General features: G+C 34.4%; 1 protein-coding gene across 10 annotated transcripts in view; it reads right to left on the reverse strand.

The window, feature by feature from the left end:
- KCNA4 (potassium voltage-gated channel subfamily A member 4) overlaps positions 1-16903 on the reverse strand; it is a 110703-nt gene that overhangs the window by 12758 nt on the left and 81042 nt on the right. For all 10 annotated transcript variants that reach the window (XM_072039183.1, XM_072039190.1, XM_072039187.1 and 7 more), the window contains 2 exons: positions 10739-10879; positions 9239-9283 (listed from right to left, as the gene is read on the reverse strand). The gene's annotated coding sequence lies outside the window, so the exon portion shown is untranslated. The remainder of the gene's footprint in view (positions 1-9238; positions 9284-10738; positions 10880-16903) is intronic.

Raw genomic sequence — 16903 nt, forward strand, 5'->3', positions numbered from 1 at the left:
TCTTCCTTCTGATTAAAATGACCTTTACAAGGCAAACTCATGTTCAGCAACATTCATAAGCAGTTACAATAAGGTAAAAGCCAAGAGAAATAATGTATAAAAATCTAGTACACTTTTACTGCAAAAGGCTTGACCTCTTCTCTGCCATGCACACTTCGGGCAGCTGCCTTCACATGTTCTATAAAAAATTGTAAAAAATAACATTTTATATTATTTCCTTTTCTGAAAGAAAGGGAAGACTGATGAGTTTCCTCAGACACTTGCCATAAAACAGAGAATGAATATTTGAGAATGAATTTAGTGCTGATGAAAGTACTCTAGAGACAAAATTTTTCTCTCTTTAACCACAGCCAAACCACATGAAAAGCAACAAGCTACATTTCTGGTCACTGCTGTCCTTTTATGCCTCTCTTCTGACCTGGAAGGTGAGAAGGTTCTTTGATTATTTTATGAGTCCTACAGCAACTAATATGTTTGTAAAACTCAGCTAGCACTTCGGTAAGAGAAGTGAACTTAGAGATGCTGCGATTAGTGCTTGTACTGCATTAAGTACGCCAACTGGAGCTACTTTAATCCTGAATGAGATCACTTTCTCAGGAGTTAACTCACATACATTAAAGTATTTACTTTAACACAGATATATTTAACATGACAACTCCAGTTAATCTTGCTGATTATCACCACATACACAGGCTTCAGACTGAAAGACTAATTAAGTTCATTGGTATATCTTGTTCAAAGCTGTAAGTTAAAATGCATACCAGTTATGAAAAAAACACTATACAGAGATGACCTGCAGTCAAACGTGTGGTGTCTAACTTGTGTCTGTCACAGCCAGACTTGACATAGTAACTACTTTTTTGAATGGCACGCATGAATCAGATGAACAAAGAATACCATACATCCCATTTGCCAAGGTCTTTTATTGTAACATCCATCAGTCTGCACAAAATTAAGGTGTTTTTTTTTTTGAGGTACACACACAGAAATCGAGCAAACTGAAGAGATATGGATTTGGAAATGAGATCCTTTCACAGGGTATCCCATTTAGAAAGAAACATGAATCAGATGAGACTATATCCCTGTGGTAAATGTATTAGTCATGATGAAAGTCTTGAGCACTCATACTCAGGACAGAATATACAGCACCAACACAATGTTCACCTCACTCCAATTTTAACTTGCTTTAGATGTTCTTAAAATACCAAAATTGCTTTACTTTTGTATGTATTGGCAATTAAAAATTCCAAACGCTAACCATGTGTCCCTAAAAGTAGCTCAGATTCATCCAGTTCAATTTTAAGCCCAATTTTAAGCAAAATTTCTTTTACAGATTATCGAGAGAAATTAATCTTAGCAGCAAGTTTGGCTTGAACTTCAAGGTACCTTCATATTTCAGTTTCAAATGCACAGATATACATTATTTATTAATACAAATATTTATAAAAACTATGCAGTTTACTAATTTAACCACCATCAAGAATTTTAAAATGAAAAGCATAAAAATGCACTACAACATTTGTTCTGACAATGTACTTTGATTATATATAGCAGCCTTAAATGCACTCCAAACAACAGGGTCTGAACAATCTAAATCTGTGTGCATTATACCTGGAGCTGAAATCTATACTCAGACCTCTTCGGTATAAACATACAAAAAATTTCAGCCAATTCAAGAGGAGTCTAACACGTCTCCCCCTTTTTTGCCAAGTGGAATTGATACTTTTCTGGTGCCTGTGTATGTGCAGGTATATGGATGGACACACATATGCAGGGGCATGCACCACCCAGCTCACAGTTCTCTGATGGTTTCCTTTGTGCATCTGTGGAGTTATTAAATGACAGAACATGGTATGTGAATCACCTGTGGTAGGAAAAACATTCTTCAAAAAGATATGGCATCATGCCTGGATCTTTGCCTTTCCTCCAGCCCTCTCCCCACATATGGCATGAATTCCAACTGTGGTTTAAAAACAAAACACAAATGTTTCACAGAAATAATTTGTATATCTTAAATTCTTAGTTTGCATACTGCTCTTGCTGGCAATGGCAAAAGGGGAAAACAAGGGTTAGCCGAACATCAAGCTAAAGGTGGCTAAGGTAGTCCAGTATAAACCTCGAATATCTGAAGGTCGGAATTAGCATTCTAATGATCAGAAAGTGAGTAGATCCTGATAATAGCTTTCTCTGAATACAGTCAAAACAATCCCTTGCTTTAACCACAAATAAAGAAAAGAGCTTTTCTCATTGTTTCTATATGCAAGAGTCCATTACCTATCTTTAGCTAGGAAGACAGATAAATAAGCAACTACAAGCTTTACAGGGTAATTTATAAAGTCTTGGTTCAGCAGAGTGGGAGTTCTAAATGACTGTTATTTTATATTTGAGCAAATGCCTGACAGATCAGGGTTTTTTTTAAGCAGTTCTGGAACTTTCTTTATATTAACAATGCACTATGTCAAACTAGTAGAAAAAAATCTGTTATAAAAATGTCCATTATCTAGGGAAATCATAATTGGTTTTCATATCAGCTTTCCTTCTTAAATTACCCGAAAGAACAAAGTAGATAATTGCAAAGTTCATGGAGTAGCAATTATATTCTGACTACAGCAATTTAGATGATGACAAACTAAAGACCCACTATACACATAAATAGTCTGGTTTTTGTTTACAGGTGACAAGAAAGTTAACCTTTAAAAGGTATTTATGCCATCCTTTAATTTATTGTACTGAGATTTATGCACTGTGTTTGTGGTATTTTAGCACTTTCTACATATTGCACTAGGATTCTGATTTTACAAGATAAACATGCATCTTCTTTATTAAAGGAAGAGATTAATTTTGTGGATCCTCTTTTACGTCGGCAGATCCTGATAGTCCTTGCTGAACAGTGCTGCAACTAACTCAAAACACCTATGGAACTCGGTATCTTTCTTTTCTTCTTTCTCACACAATACGAATTTGTCTATAATTATTTTTGTACAGCTCTATGTAACAAATTATTGTCATGCATTCCCATTTCCTGTCGTACTAGCATTATTTGCACAAGTGCAAAGCAGTTCAGTTTCCACTGGACCATAACTTACAAAATGACATTTGATAGCTTTTTGTTCCAGCAGGTGGTTTTTTTTTTTTGTTTTTTTTTTTTTTGCTACAGTTTTGCATTAAATTCAAAATTCTGACTCTTACTTCACCTTGCTGTTTTGATGGAAAAAAATGTTAATCCTTTAAGAAAAAAAAATGTTTTGAAAAATCAGAGATGCCAAGACAAAGATAACTACTTAGTATTTTATATTTAGCATCATGATATGCTGTCATTCAGCTGCAATCTTCTGTCTGCTGCAACTTTTGCTAGGAAACTAGTATTTATTAAAAAATCTTCTGTCTGCTGCAACTTTTGCTAGGAAACTAGTATTTATTAAAATATTTGCCACTGACATTAAACCATGATCTTTCTCACTTCTTTTGAAAAGACATATTCCTGCTTCTAAAATGTGCCTGATTTTCAGCAGACTACCTCATTTTCAGGTATTATTCGTTGTACATTTACCACTTCTTTCCAAATGTTTTTCTGGGGCAGCACAAAGAAACAGAAACATAAAAAATATAATGTATCCTATATTAACACATAAAAACAATAAAAAATACTAATTCTCACCTTTTACTTTACCAAAAACTCTGAACATTTCTCAGGGGCACTACACCTGAACACTCCTGCAGAACTGAGAGGTTCTACCACCAGGCTGTAGTCTACTCAATGAAAAATCTTTAAAAATACATTCATTGTATCTGGGAATTTCATGATAAAAACAATGACCAACATAGTCTAAATGGCAGCATTAAGAAACATCTTCCAAATAAGGTGGTGAGTGCAAATATAAAAGGCCTATTTTGCTAATGGCAAGCATCAGAAAATTCTCGGAGAAAATCAAACAATAACCTCACTTTAGAAAAACATGCATTTTTTTCTCCTTGTCAGTAATCAAACAGGTTCCTTTTTTGCATAATTATACAGTTCTTCTAGTAAGCTTGTTTTTTCATTTGTTTGTTCTTCTCTAAAACAATCAGCAATTAAATCAATTCTGCCTACTGCCCATTTCCCATAATTAAACCCCCCTTTCATCTCTCTGGCAAGATGCACTTCTCTAAGGATACACATCATGCAAGGGTTGGTTCTTCCCACTCTTACCTGTAATTCAGAGCCCTGAAATTGTCCTCAAATTCTTCCTTGCCTATAGTGTTCTTTGTCCCTTTAGGTCAGCTTCCTGATGAAACTTTTTATAATGCTATAATTCATGCCACTTTTTTAATGGTAAATCTTCATTTCATATTACCCATACCCACGGTTTTTAAGCCTCATTTGATACATGGGTAACACTGGAATTCCTAAGTTTTATTCTTATGGCCTCTTTAATAGCTTTATTTTTGCACTGAATTGACAGGTAATGTCAAGCACAGGTAGCATTTAACAACTGTTTTACTCAACTATCAGGGTTGTTACTACCCTCTATCACTTGATTACTTTTAATTTTTTAAGTAGCTTAACTGAGCAGTACAATAGTCAAGTATTGCATTCAAGCAAACACCACCACCAAGTCAATTTTCAATTTTTTCCCAAGTGTTTATGGTAAACTCATATAGGCTAAGTCATAAGATATTGTTTTACATTCCTTTGACTTTTCAATGGAACTTGATGAAAAAAATATTATGGAAGCAGCTACTTGTAGCTAACAAAAGCAGATGAAGAGAGTTGAAACCTTCAACTGATAAAGTCCATTCTCATCCAAAGGATACTCATGAGATTTATTATATCTTGAAACATCTACTTATACTGCACCAAGCAGTATATCACAAGCAAGAAAAATTCAGATGTACAAACTAAAACAAAAGACTGAAATGCCACAGTGAAAATATGTCAAAACTGCAAGCCTTTTCCTGAGAAACTGCATTATAGCTCTTGATTTTTCCTCCAAATCTCTTCACTGAAATTCATTTATGATTCCAAATATTAGTGGAAATTTCTCACATACCAACAGTATTCTGTTGTAGTGCTGCCTGCCACAGCATTTGTATGGTAGTCAAGATTTAAGTCCAGACGTAATGGTGAGGGGCTACTGGATGAAATAATTGGAGTTTTCAAAAGCACATGCCTGTATAAGAATTTATGCCTCTGTGTACTTTTCTGGCCATCCCCTGATCTAATAAAAAATGTTAATTGTCCCTACAAGTTCTAATATGCAGTGTTTTGTACATTGACGTAGATGTTTTTCAGTTCCAGTACCACATTGTATCCACAGTGATACTTCATTGCTTTGGTGTTTTGTTTTCCTCTTCTAGCTTGGGGCTATGTTATCCTCTTCTAGTTCACTTTCTATTTATAAGACTATCTAATTCACAGCTACATTCTAACCACAGAGATCATAAAATGATGTATGCTCCTAGATACGACCTGAGAGTAAAATAAGGACCAAAAAAAAACACATTCTCTGGGAGAGTATTTCTTGTTCAGTTTTAAAAGAACAAGATGCAGTATTAGAGAAAGTCTTGGAGGAAATGTGACATGACCCTACAGCATTTACTGATGAGTAACAAGCAGCGAGAGAAGCAGAACTATGATGTGGTAAATCTTTTAAAAGAAAGTATAGATCAAGATAGCCCAGAAATAAATCCTGACTGTGGTCAAGAACATATGAAATGAAAATATAGTTTGAGTGTGGAAAAGAACCTGATGCAAAAAAGAGAGAGAATAGTTTTTCCAGAGGTGGTGTATTCTGAAATTCTAGGGGGAGGAAGGAATTCATTATGGACGACTCTGTATGCATTACATTTGAAAACCTGTTTGGGCCAAATGTGACTGCAAAAAGAAGAAATCATCAGAAATTTTGAGCCTGAGTCAAGTACGAGAATAAATTAGCAGAAATTTGTTTTTTAGTGATGCACTTAGTACAACCTGGCAGCAATTGGCAATCCAATTATAATCAACACAAGCACAATCACAAGGCAACATTATAACTTAGCTAGAGCTACAAAAATCACACGTTACTTGAAACCAACTCATCCAAGGATAATTGTTGCAGCAATATGAACACTGGTATCTCTGGAATTCTTTGCTTCATAACCCCCATTCACAATTGCAAAGTAAAATGCTCATTTAAAAGAACACGGGTTAGACACAACATAGTACAGAGAGAAGAGTTAGATTAAATAAAATAGCTTAGCATAGCATCAAACCCTTATTCTGCATGTTGGATACTTCACATGAAATTGCAATCTGCTGTGTAAGGAAGCTGTATGTTGCAGCTTGTTGTTCATGTGTTGGATATTTGAGTTGGGGATAAGAGAAAAGATCATTTAAAAGCTTTTCTGAAGAGAAAGTCTGTCCATTTTATACCATTCTGAGGGGGATTTTCCATAGCAGAAACTATGGAAAATGTCATAAAGTAAGAAAAAAAAAGTTTTAAAATAGTTTTGCTATTTTTCAAGAAAAAGAAAAAGAAAAAGAAAAAGAAAAAGAAAAAGAAAAAGAAAAAGAAAAAGAAAAAGAAAAAGAAAAAGAAAAAGAAAAAGAAAAAGAAAAAGAAAAAGAAAAAGAAAAAGAAAAAGAAAAAGAAAAAGAAAAAGAAAAAGAAAAAGAAAAAGAAAAAAGAAAAAGAAAAAAGAAAAAGAAAAAAGAAAAAAGAAAAAAGAGTATGTCTAGTCTAGTATTGTCCTTATTAGCAGCTCTCCTTCAGAGGAAAACTAGACAAACATTCATTTCAAACATCATTCTTAGGCCACATTTTGCTTACTTGTTTTACTTTTTAACAGATGAGACCTTTGTAAAATGAGGCAACATATTACAGACAGAAATGGGTTTGAAAGAGAGATTTTAACTTCTGCGTGTAATGACAGAAGGATTGAGGAAATTATTATCTGCACTCTTGTTCTGATTTTACATTTTACAAAGCTGCTATAAGAATTAAGTTCCAGTTCTGAAGTCCTCGCATCACCTAAATTTCCATTGTTAGAAGAAGGATTTGTAGCAAATCACAAAAGCAAAACTCAGACCAAAACAGACCATGTTTTAAAAGGAAAAGTATTTTGTAACATGATTACTATAGAAATCCTGCTTCACTATTTTTCTGATTACCTAGAATACTGTGCTTTCATACGAGTAAATAAATAAATAAAAGTCTATCCAGATATTTGTCAGAGCAACATATAAATTCATCAGGTTTGGAATAATGTAATATCTAGGAATTAAAGTGGTTTTATTAAGTGGCCTCAGGTTCTAGACAGGACACCAGACTAACAAAACAGTCCTTAAGGGAAACAGTTACTTGAGGCGTTTTTCAGGATCAGATTAGCTTTTCATCATAAAGGCTTCTTTAAGAACTAAGTTTTAAAAATGCAGTAATGTATCATACTGGTATCTGTTTATTGTAGTTAATTCATCTGGAAGTTTGCTTTAGGATGTTATTGAAACTGAAGTTCTTTGTATTCATGGTAGACTTTCAGCAGTGTCCTTTTGATATACAGATATACCCTCCTCTTTATTTCTCTTACCCACTTTCTTCCTACTCAATTTGCACTGTTTGCTTGATGAAGCCACTTTTTGCAGCTGAAATGCAGTTAGGGCAAACATACAAACTTAGTAAGTGAGCATTTACTTTTTGTACACAAAATACAAAAGTACTCATTACCTCTCACAGTATGCTGGCAAGGCAAGCACCTACAATAGGAGACTTGAGATAATGAAGTTTAATAATTTTTCCATTGAGAATGAAAAGCTAGTCACTTTGAACTCAAGAACTGTAGGCATTGAAAGACTTTGATGGTACTATGTTTGTAGGGCAACTCAATTATTTATATGGCAACCACTGCTGTAATTCGTTATCACTTCAAGAATCTGTAAGTAGTTGTCTTCACATTCCTCGGAGGTTAAAATAACCCACTGAACCTTAACTTATAGTGGCTTTCTGAGGTTACGCAGGAAGCATAATGTACTATGGGAACACGATTAGGATTTGGACTCTAACCCAATGTTAGTTTAGGACGGCGAGGACATAGCAAAATCAGATTAAATATTCTCCTTAAATTATAACCTTCCTATCTCCAGCTACCAGATTTGTAGGATTCCGTTGATCCCCCAAAATGTTGTAGACACCCAGTAAAAATTTTCTTCATATCTCTACACCTACAAAGACTTCAGAGGGTTACCCAGGTTCAAATGATGGCTATGTTCATCCATGCCATGATCAACACTGCACAGTAAAAGCAAGCTACTAACATCTGAACACACTGAAAAGTTTCTGTGAAATAAAGAGCAAACAGAGCTACAAAGGTCTTTAAAGCCTAAATGAAAGGACAAATCCAGGGAAATACTTCAGCCTCTTCACAACCTCTAGGTATTGGCTTTCAAGGATCGTAGATGAAGCAATTTTATATGTTTGTAATGCGCCCTATACAGGGTAGTTCATAATAGCATAAATTCAATAATAGCATAAACCAGCCAAAGGATAATGGTCAGGAACACACAACACATGACATAAAGAAACCATCCGGGGCACAGAGTAAGCGGGCTGCAGTGCAAGCCACAAAGGTTTTCTCAGACCATTGCACTGTTCAAACATCCATTCACCTCTGAAGTATATCAGCAGGAGCCGTCTGGCTACATTTCAAAATGACTTTCTTTGGTTTCCATTCAGGCTGAAATGGACAAACTGTTTAACGCTGTTTTACAAATACAAGGAGCCTTATTTTCTCTCTCCCAGTGTGGGAAGAGAAAGTGAAGACTGGTGGAAGACTGGTGGTCTAAATCCCAGTTCTCCCATGTGTACCAAATGAATCAGATCTGGCAGACAAGCAGATGGAATGTGATTTAAACATTTCATTGCTCTCTTAACCTTGCCTAATGAATAATTTGGAACTAATTGCAGATTGTGTAAATACAGCTCATCATTTATGACTCACGTAGCAAATGCTTCGTTGAATTCAAACCTCACTTTAGCCAAATGGTACCTTCATTTTTGTGTCTGTATTAAGACAGTATGAAGTCTGTTGAGGGAAATCCAACAGAGAGTATTCCTGTGGGGAGCAAGTTTCTTGAGTTTGCAACACCCTACCTATTCTCTTAAGCTCTCTGTTCGTGTATATTTTAATTTTTAGAAGAAAGCAGATATTTATTTTCAATGACATGACCTAAAAAATAGGCTGAAGAGTGCTTACTATGTATGTAATTTTTTTTTGCAACACTTACTTTTTTTCCAGCATGGACCAAGCACCAGATTTGCAGTTATAGCTTCTGTAAAACAAACAAAAATGGCACATGTAATTCCACTACACTAAGAGATGAGTGTGTAGCAGTACAGGTTGGGTTTCATTGGAATTCTAAGAGATGCTGGGAATTAGTTTCACTTTCCACAATTTCTGATTTTTTGCTTTCAAAGTACATAATCACGTAGTAGTTCAGAGAATACATGAAAGGGAAGTAGCTTGTGTTGCTAATGATAACTAGCTGATTAAGTACCACTTTTTCTCAAATTTATGTGATGCCTACTTCCTTGTGTCTTGATCTTAAGCTACCAGTACGTTTACCATCATCAGCAACCAATACTGTGTAATCCCAGGGCAAGAAGTATTCTTAAGATATTCCATCAAGGGTTTTTATTGTTGTTGTTTTGTGTTTTGTTGGTGGTGTGTTTTTGTTTTTTTTTAACCAAGATTAAATCTCCAGGATTAGCCATGAATTGTATTTCAAAAAAGAAATTTAGTTATTATTCAGGAGCAAAATTTCAACAAATAGGGGTAAAAAAATGCATGAATACAGTTACTGTGAGGAGTAAAATGCACATGACAGTGCACAGACAAAGCATCATCAGCCCTAATCCCTGCCAGTTCAATGAAGAATCATTAGTAAATGAATATAGTAAAGATGTGCTAGATTGTTCTTTTGGAAAGAAGTGTTTCTATACATACATAAATACTACCTGAAGTTTTCTGCTATGGAAAAATGTTCCCTTGTCCAATAAAACAACTCTCCCTCTCACCTATATATACACGTGTACATACATACGTTTCCATGGTTTTCCTTCTATCTTCATAAAGCATATTAAATGCTGTTTTCTTTGATCTATTTAAGACCGTGTAGCTGTTCATCTTTGTAGCATGTTAAAAAAAGGCAATGGCAAGCACTTTTGTGACAAATGGGCTAGGTTTGTAGCCATTGCAGAGAAGTTCTATATCAGTGATTAATTTGGAAAAACAGATAGCTATCTACACAGATATGTATAGTCCTTAAAGCCGACATATTGAATGGAGTAATTTCCATTTGTATTTTTAATTATGAAGCCTAAGCAATATGTTATTTTGTTTAAAAAAAAGTCTTTATTACAGTGATGCTGAATATCCACAACAAAAAAATGCAATTTACATTGTGGTTTTAAATTAATTCTGTTATGTTTTCTAGCTATAAATTAATTACCCTTTCAGTGATGTTAGACTATTTTTTGTGATACAGTGCTTCATTACAAGAGACATAGGAAAATAAATGTATAAGACATGGGTTTAGATTACCAGTCAAGTTATATCCTTTTTCTCCCTGAGTGGTATAGTAACTTCAGTCATTTTCAAGGTGAGATCATTATTTAACTCCATCAACTCAATCAAATTAAATCTGACTTACACATCACATTAGTAAGGGTACCATTAGGTCAAATACTACAAAAATTACTTATTTATATCTCTAATTACAGCTTACTGTTGAGCTCTTGTCCTTGAGGAACTTTTTTTTCAGAAGATATGCAACACAAACTTGATAGATTCTTTATGAAGTGCAGGAACTCCATCTTTGGAACCAGGGAAGTAATGATGTCTACTTTGCCAAGCAAAAAAGGCGGTCCTGCAAAGATAACAGCATAGCATGCTCAGGAAAATATGTTTCAATCAGTCTGAAATTAACTGAATTGTTCAGAATTAACTGAAATGTTCTATTTGAACTCCATCATATAGACACAAGTATATAAAACATAACAGTTAAAATGGTCAATCTAGCTGGTAGATAACTCAAGATATTTATTCAGCAGTTATAATATTGATAAGGCTTAAATTCCTGAAGAATAAACAGAAATCTAATTGGATTACCACTCAGACCATCAAAAATGGACATAAAACTCAAGCTTTTGAATCTGTCTCCTGAGATGAACTTCAGATTGATTAGATTCCACAGGAAAGCAAATGTAAAAAAGATTAAATAAAATGAGCAATGAGGTAGGTAGCAGCGACAAATCCATAGTAAAAACAACATTTAATCTTCTTTAAAAATAAAAATTGCTTACTTATTGCTTAAATAAAAATTGCTTGCTTACTTTTCTGGTTTGTACTGTCGCATTACAAAGAAATGAATAAAACAATGATGTCTCCCTTATGCTAGCTTTGGTTCTCCACACCTTAATCCTTTGAACTCTGCCTCCCAGATGTCACACGTATTCTCTGAGCACAGAAAACTACTGTTTCCTTTTTTTTTTATATATATAGATCATCAGAATGTACACATCATATGACTTGAGAACCACAAAAGTATCTAATTGTAACAGCATATAAGTGTTTTAAATGTTGGAAGAAATCAAAGCAAGTAATAAACAAATGCTACTAAGAAAGGACCATGAATTCCACTCTGATTCCCTGTCAAGTTTTGTGGAGAAACACACAAATTCTTCTTGGATTTTTCCTCTACAAAGATTTATGCTTTTATAAGTTTTACTGGAAGCAATATTCAAGAGGACAGAACTTTAAAATCACATGGGTGCATAATTACTGGTATTAAAATGTCCGCTTATTCATATAGTCACAATAGAAGTGTTTTCTCATATACTTAGTCAAGTAAATGCAAAATGATCGCAGTTAGTAAAGATCACTCACCAAGTATGAAATTTACCCCATGAATCAATGTCAGCACAAGGCTTAAGTAGCTCAAATTCCACTAAAACCTTGATGAGGACCATCTCTTGTATAAGATAATTCCACTTTTGTCCTCTATTTTTTTTGATAAAGGTCATTTATAAGAAGATTGAAGATGAGATTGAGAAAAAAAAAAAAGAATTTTAAAGATAAAGTGACTCTGTATCATGGAACTAAGTGATTCATAAACAACTGATGATACCTAAAAACTACCACACAATCTATCCTCAAAAATGGTTTGAATTCTTCAGGTTGCTTATGTTCAATTTTCATGTATGTTCATGGCACCCAAGACTTTTTGCACACCACTGGTAAAACTTCTGCAGGTTTTATCAATTGCAGCTATGAAATAGAAGTCCTTTAAGATTCTCAACAAGATTTTGAGGTGTCTGTTTATATTCCGTCATTTATGATCTATTTTCTCTTTGAACTCCAACCACATAAGAAAACATTTTGTATTCATTTACATTCATTATTCTCAGATTGTTCCTGAACTAAGTGTAGGAAAGAAGTAACAGGTAATGAATTGTTAGCTTGTACCACACTCTCCTGTTGATTACTTTGGCTCTGGATCATGTATTGTAAATACTAACCTCTGAGGATTTTAATTTATGCTGAATAGCAATGATGTGGATTTGGAACTCCAAAGTACTTACAGGTGTTTCTTAGTTCCATCTTCACTCATTTACTTGGCTAACACTTCCTTTTCTGTTAAATGCACAATGACAGACAAAAACTTTAGCTTTACAAAACTAGGAAATCCCGTGGCTCTTAGAAAGGTAATTCTTACTATCTCCTCCAGTAACTGCTTTGGCTCGGAAGCCTGAATTGGAAAAATTCATGCATTACTATCGCAGTTACTTAACTGAACCTTTGAAATTACAAAACACAATGGATTTATATTTTTATTGAGAAGTGTATGTTTTCCTTCTCCCACTTAAATTCTGCAGTACTGTTTTCTCATTCTCACATTACTCAACCCTGTCTTATGTGGAACAGGAAGTAACTGAATAGTAACAATTAGTAACAGCATAAAAATTCATCTAGTGGGTTCAAGGCAGTAATGAAAGCTTGCTCCACTCTCCCTCCCACTTTTTTGGTGGTACTCAACCCCGAAATTATTATTAAGTATGTCTAACTTTGTACTTTTTCATTCATAAATCAAGATTTGATGCAAGAAATTCTGAAACTGAGTCGCATTCTTCTGAGACACATAACCATGCGCAGCAGAAGTAATGGAACCTTCTTCCTTAGCAGGAAAAGATAATTTTGAAATAAATGTATTGATCATATGTGATCTTGGAATTTGGTTTCACCTTCAGACTTGTATTTTTATAATTTAAGTCATCAACCTCTAGAAAAAAATAATAATATCACCACTGATAGATATTTTTCTGCTATTTGTAATCAAGCTCCATTTTTTCTCTTGTTTTCTTCTGTTACTTAAAAGCTGTTGAGAATGTTGTACAATACCCTAATTGCTTGAATTTATCTATAGGGGTTTTCCAAAATGAGTTAACGCTTGCTGAAAATTTAAGTTAACTATACTTGGAAGTTTCACAATATATTTACTAATTCAAATATTCCAGTTTAGTACAGTTACACTGATTACAGCTGCAAAGATAATTGATTATATTCCTGTTATACGTACAAATGCACTGATACTCTGCACATTGTAGGTACTATATGATATGGTACCATATGATGTACCATGTTTGATGTACCATGTATGTACCATGTGATACAGTACATTTTGAGCCACACCAGCCTCTACTTTTTCTAACCTTTTCTCACAAACCTAATTCTGAGAAACAGAAATCAGCACATGAAACAACCTTCATTCCATTTTACTCTTCAAACTTTCTTCTGAGATGATACACAAAATCTGTCAAAACTGAGGTATTTTGTGAAAAGGGAGTGATTTCTATCTCTTGTTGGACTGAGATCATCAACACATTTGGCAACTGTAAGATGATCCTTTGTTATTCCTGACTGATGCCAGATTATTGCCTGGCTTTGAATCTGCTGTATATTTCAAAAAGGTATAGAAGATAATTGTTGTGTGATACAACAGTGGAAAAAATAAAACCATGACAAAGAGGAAAAAAGTTCACGTGAAATTGGTGCAAATACATTATCAACACTGGAGAAATGTAAAGAGCTGTTGTTATTTTCTCCACCAACACTACAGCAAATTGCTCCGCTCCCAATAATAGTTATGCCATCAGAAACTTTCATTAATTCCTGATAATTCCTGAAGAACCAGTTACATTTTGAATTTCCACAGCTACCATCAAAAAAGACACAAGTTTGAAAGTTCTGCTTTCATTCGGTCTTCACAGAAGAAGCAGAACAGAATCAATCCATAACATCAAAGAATCTCACGATGACTTTCAATTCAGATATTCAGTTGATTTCACAAGACTCAGTACTGTGAAAATAGCTATGTCCAAATAAATTCGTTCATGTGAGCAGTCCCATTGGATTATAGTGGGACAAAATGTTAGATTTTTATTTTTCTAACACAAAATGTTAACAAAAATAAAATAAACATTTTTAACAATGTATTTGCCTTCAACTATACCTTCAACTGAAAATGAGTGTTTACTTTTTGCAGCAAGTCAAGGTCAAAAAGATTGCCAGTATAGTCAGAACTGAACCATATTAAATGAAGCAAAAATTGAACTGGCTGTACCATATTCATTTGGTGCTTCAGGCCTCCAACCTGCCACCTTTTTAGTAACAGTCATAAACTTTTAATCTTACAAAAGATTCCATTTGTGACCACAGGGCTGGCTGTGTCTTTCAGCATACAGACACAAGTGAAGCATGCTGCTATATGATGTGCACTGCCCTAGGAGGTGCTCAGGGACGTATAGCGCATGACTCACATACAAGCCTTTTTCTCTTCTCCACTGGCTGGCAAAGGCATAAATTTAAACTGGACTCTTTTTGTAACAAGCAATGTCATTCTTGCAGCAAGCAAGCTGCTTACTTTTTCCCCCCATACTCACTTGTTTGCAGACATGCCCCACAGCAGGTACATCTACTTTGCAAATTAAAGATCTGAGCCTTTTCTCATGTTCAGCCTGTTTATGTGCTTTCATGTTTAAATGGATAGACCACCAGTAAAAAATATGTTACAGACTTGTGCATAAGCATCAGCTCCAAATAGAACTCTTCCTAAGCACTGTGAGGATGATCTATACCTGACCTGTATCTTTGCTTGGTCAGAAAATGTGGACAGAATGTATACAGATCACTGGCACTTTTATGCTTACCTTGTCCTTGACCCATCATCACAACATGTTCTTTTCTAGATCTTTTAACTGATGTTTTATTTAATAGAAATAGTGGAAAAAATGGTGACAAAATATTTTCATTATTGTCCTAATTTTCTAAAACATTCTTTTTTTTTGGTAAAATATTCCAGTTTTAATGAAAATAAATCAGGTAGCTAGAATCTTACTCATATAGCCTGACAATAAAGCAACAAATCTATTACTATTTTGTTTTGATTAAAAAAATATAAAAATATTAATTTGGACCCAGAAAATGTGTTCTATATGAGTATATTGTATTATACTCGATGTGGGTATATAATACTGAATTTTATATCTATATAAGGGCTAATACCAGTTTTCAAGTTTACCATACCTTGAACTATTCATACTTATCTACTGGCAAATCTGTTAAAAGAGCTTGTTTTCTCTTTTGTATTTATTTTTAAAGCAAGAAAATTTTAGAAATCATAGAAGAATCTAGGCCAACTATTTCTTATCTAGCTCTAACTCCATTACAATGTGTAACAAATTTTGAAGCTTGGAAAGTAAATCTATTTCTCGGTGCTTCATTAAGTTGTGTCAAATACATGGGTATTTGTGACTACGTGCTAATTTATGCACTTGTCTTAGCTATACAGCACAACAAAACCAAGTCAGGGTGCTCTGGAACCATATGATTATGGAGCCCTATTCCGATACTGCTGACAAGAGACGCTTCAATAGAAATTCCTAATACCTGATAATATTAGAACCCATGACCAGAAAAAAAGACAATGCAGTACAGAAGGCAATAGTGAATGGAACTCATCTAATTTAATCTTTTCTTCTAAAAATAAGCATCAGAAAACATGCCTCTGAGTAGGAGAATTCCTCAGTAGGAATCTGTATGCAATATTGGAGAGGTTTGTGGTCCAGGTCTTTTAAATTCATAGCAAGAGGAAATGATTAAAGAACAGTTTGACACTGTAAAATTATGGTGTGAAACTTCACAAGCAGTATGGAAGATATACAATCAGTGGACTATCATACAGTGCAAAACGTGAAATTGGATAATCAAATTTCTGTCACAGATCCCAGATTCAGCAATCATATCAGACACAATCTCATTAACTGTGGTAGGCTACGTAAAATAAAAGAACAGGCAGGTTTTCAGATACGATGCAGTAGTCTTTTTGACCACTGATGCAAAACACATCTCAGTGTTCTCTTGTTACTTGTTGCTATTTTTGCATGTCTATAAAGAATTCTCTGGATATAATTCTGAACGCAAACCTCAGAATCCCAAAATATTTTTAGTATACGGGTTCTATTATGTAAAAGATAAAGTCTAATTTTACCGAGCATAATTTAGAATTGGCAAGTCACCTGGAAGCAAGGAGTAAGGAAAGGAAAGACTCATTATGCTGTGTTACCCATAGACAGACATGCCTGCACAGCAGCAATCAAATATGACTGTATTATGAGGGACATATAATTAGCATAATATCCATCAAAGGAAGCAATTCACCATCTTTTCTAGATCTCTTGAGGAGACTTTAGACTGAACTGTACAAAAGGCCTCCTCTTTACTTCACAGTGTAATAGAACTTGCATCCATAAAAACAGCGGATGCAAGTCACCAGAACAAACTGTCTCAAAGACAACCAGAAAGACTCTTTCTGGGAACTATGACTAAAGAAAGC

The sequence above is a fragment of the Anas platyrhynchos genome, chromosome 5 (genome assembly GCF_047663525.1).
Source record: "Anas platyrhynchos isolate ZD024472 breed Pekin duck chromosome 5, IASCAAS_PekinDuck_T2T, whole genome shotgun sequence".
In the NCBI taxonomy this organism is placed as follows: Eukaryota; Metazoa; Chordata; class Aves; order Anseriformes; family Anatidae; genus Anas; species Anas platyrhynchos.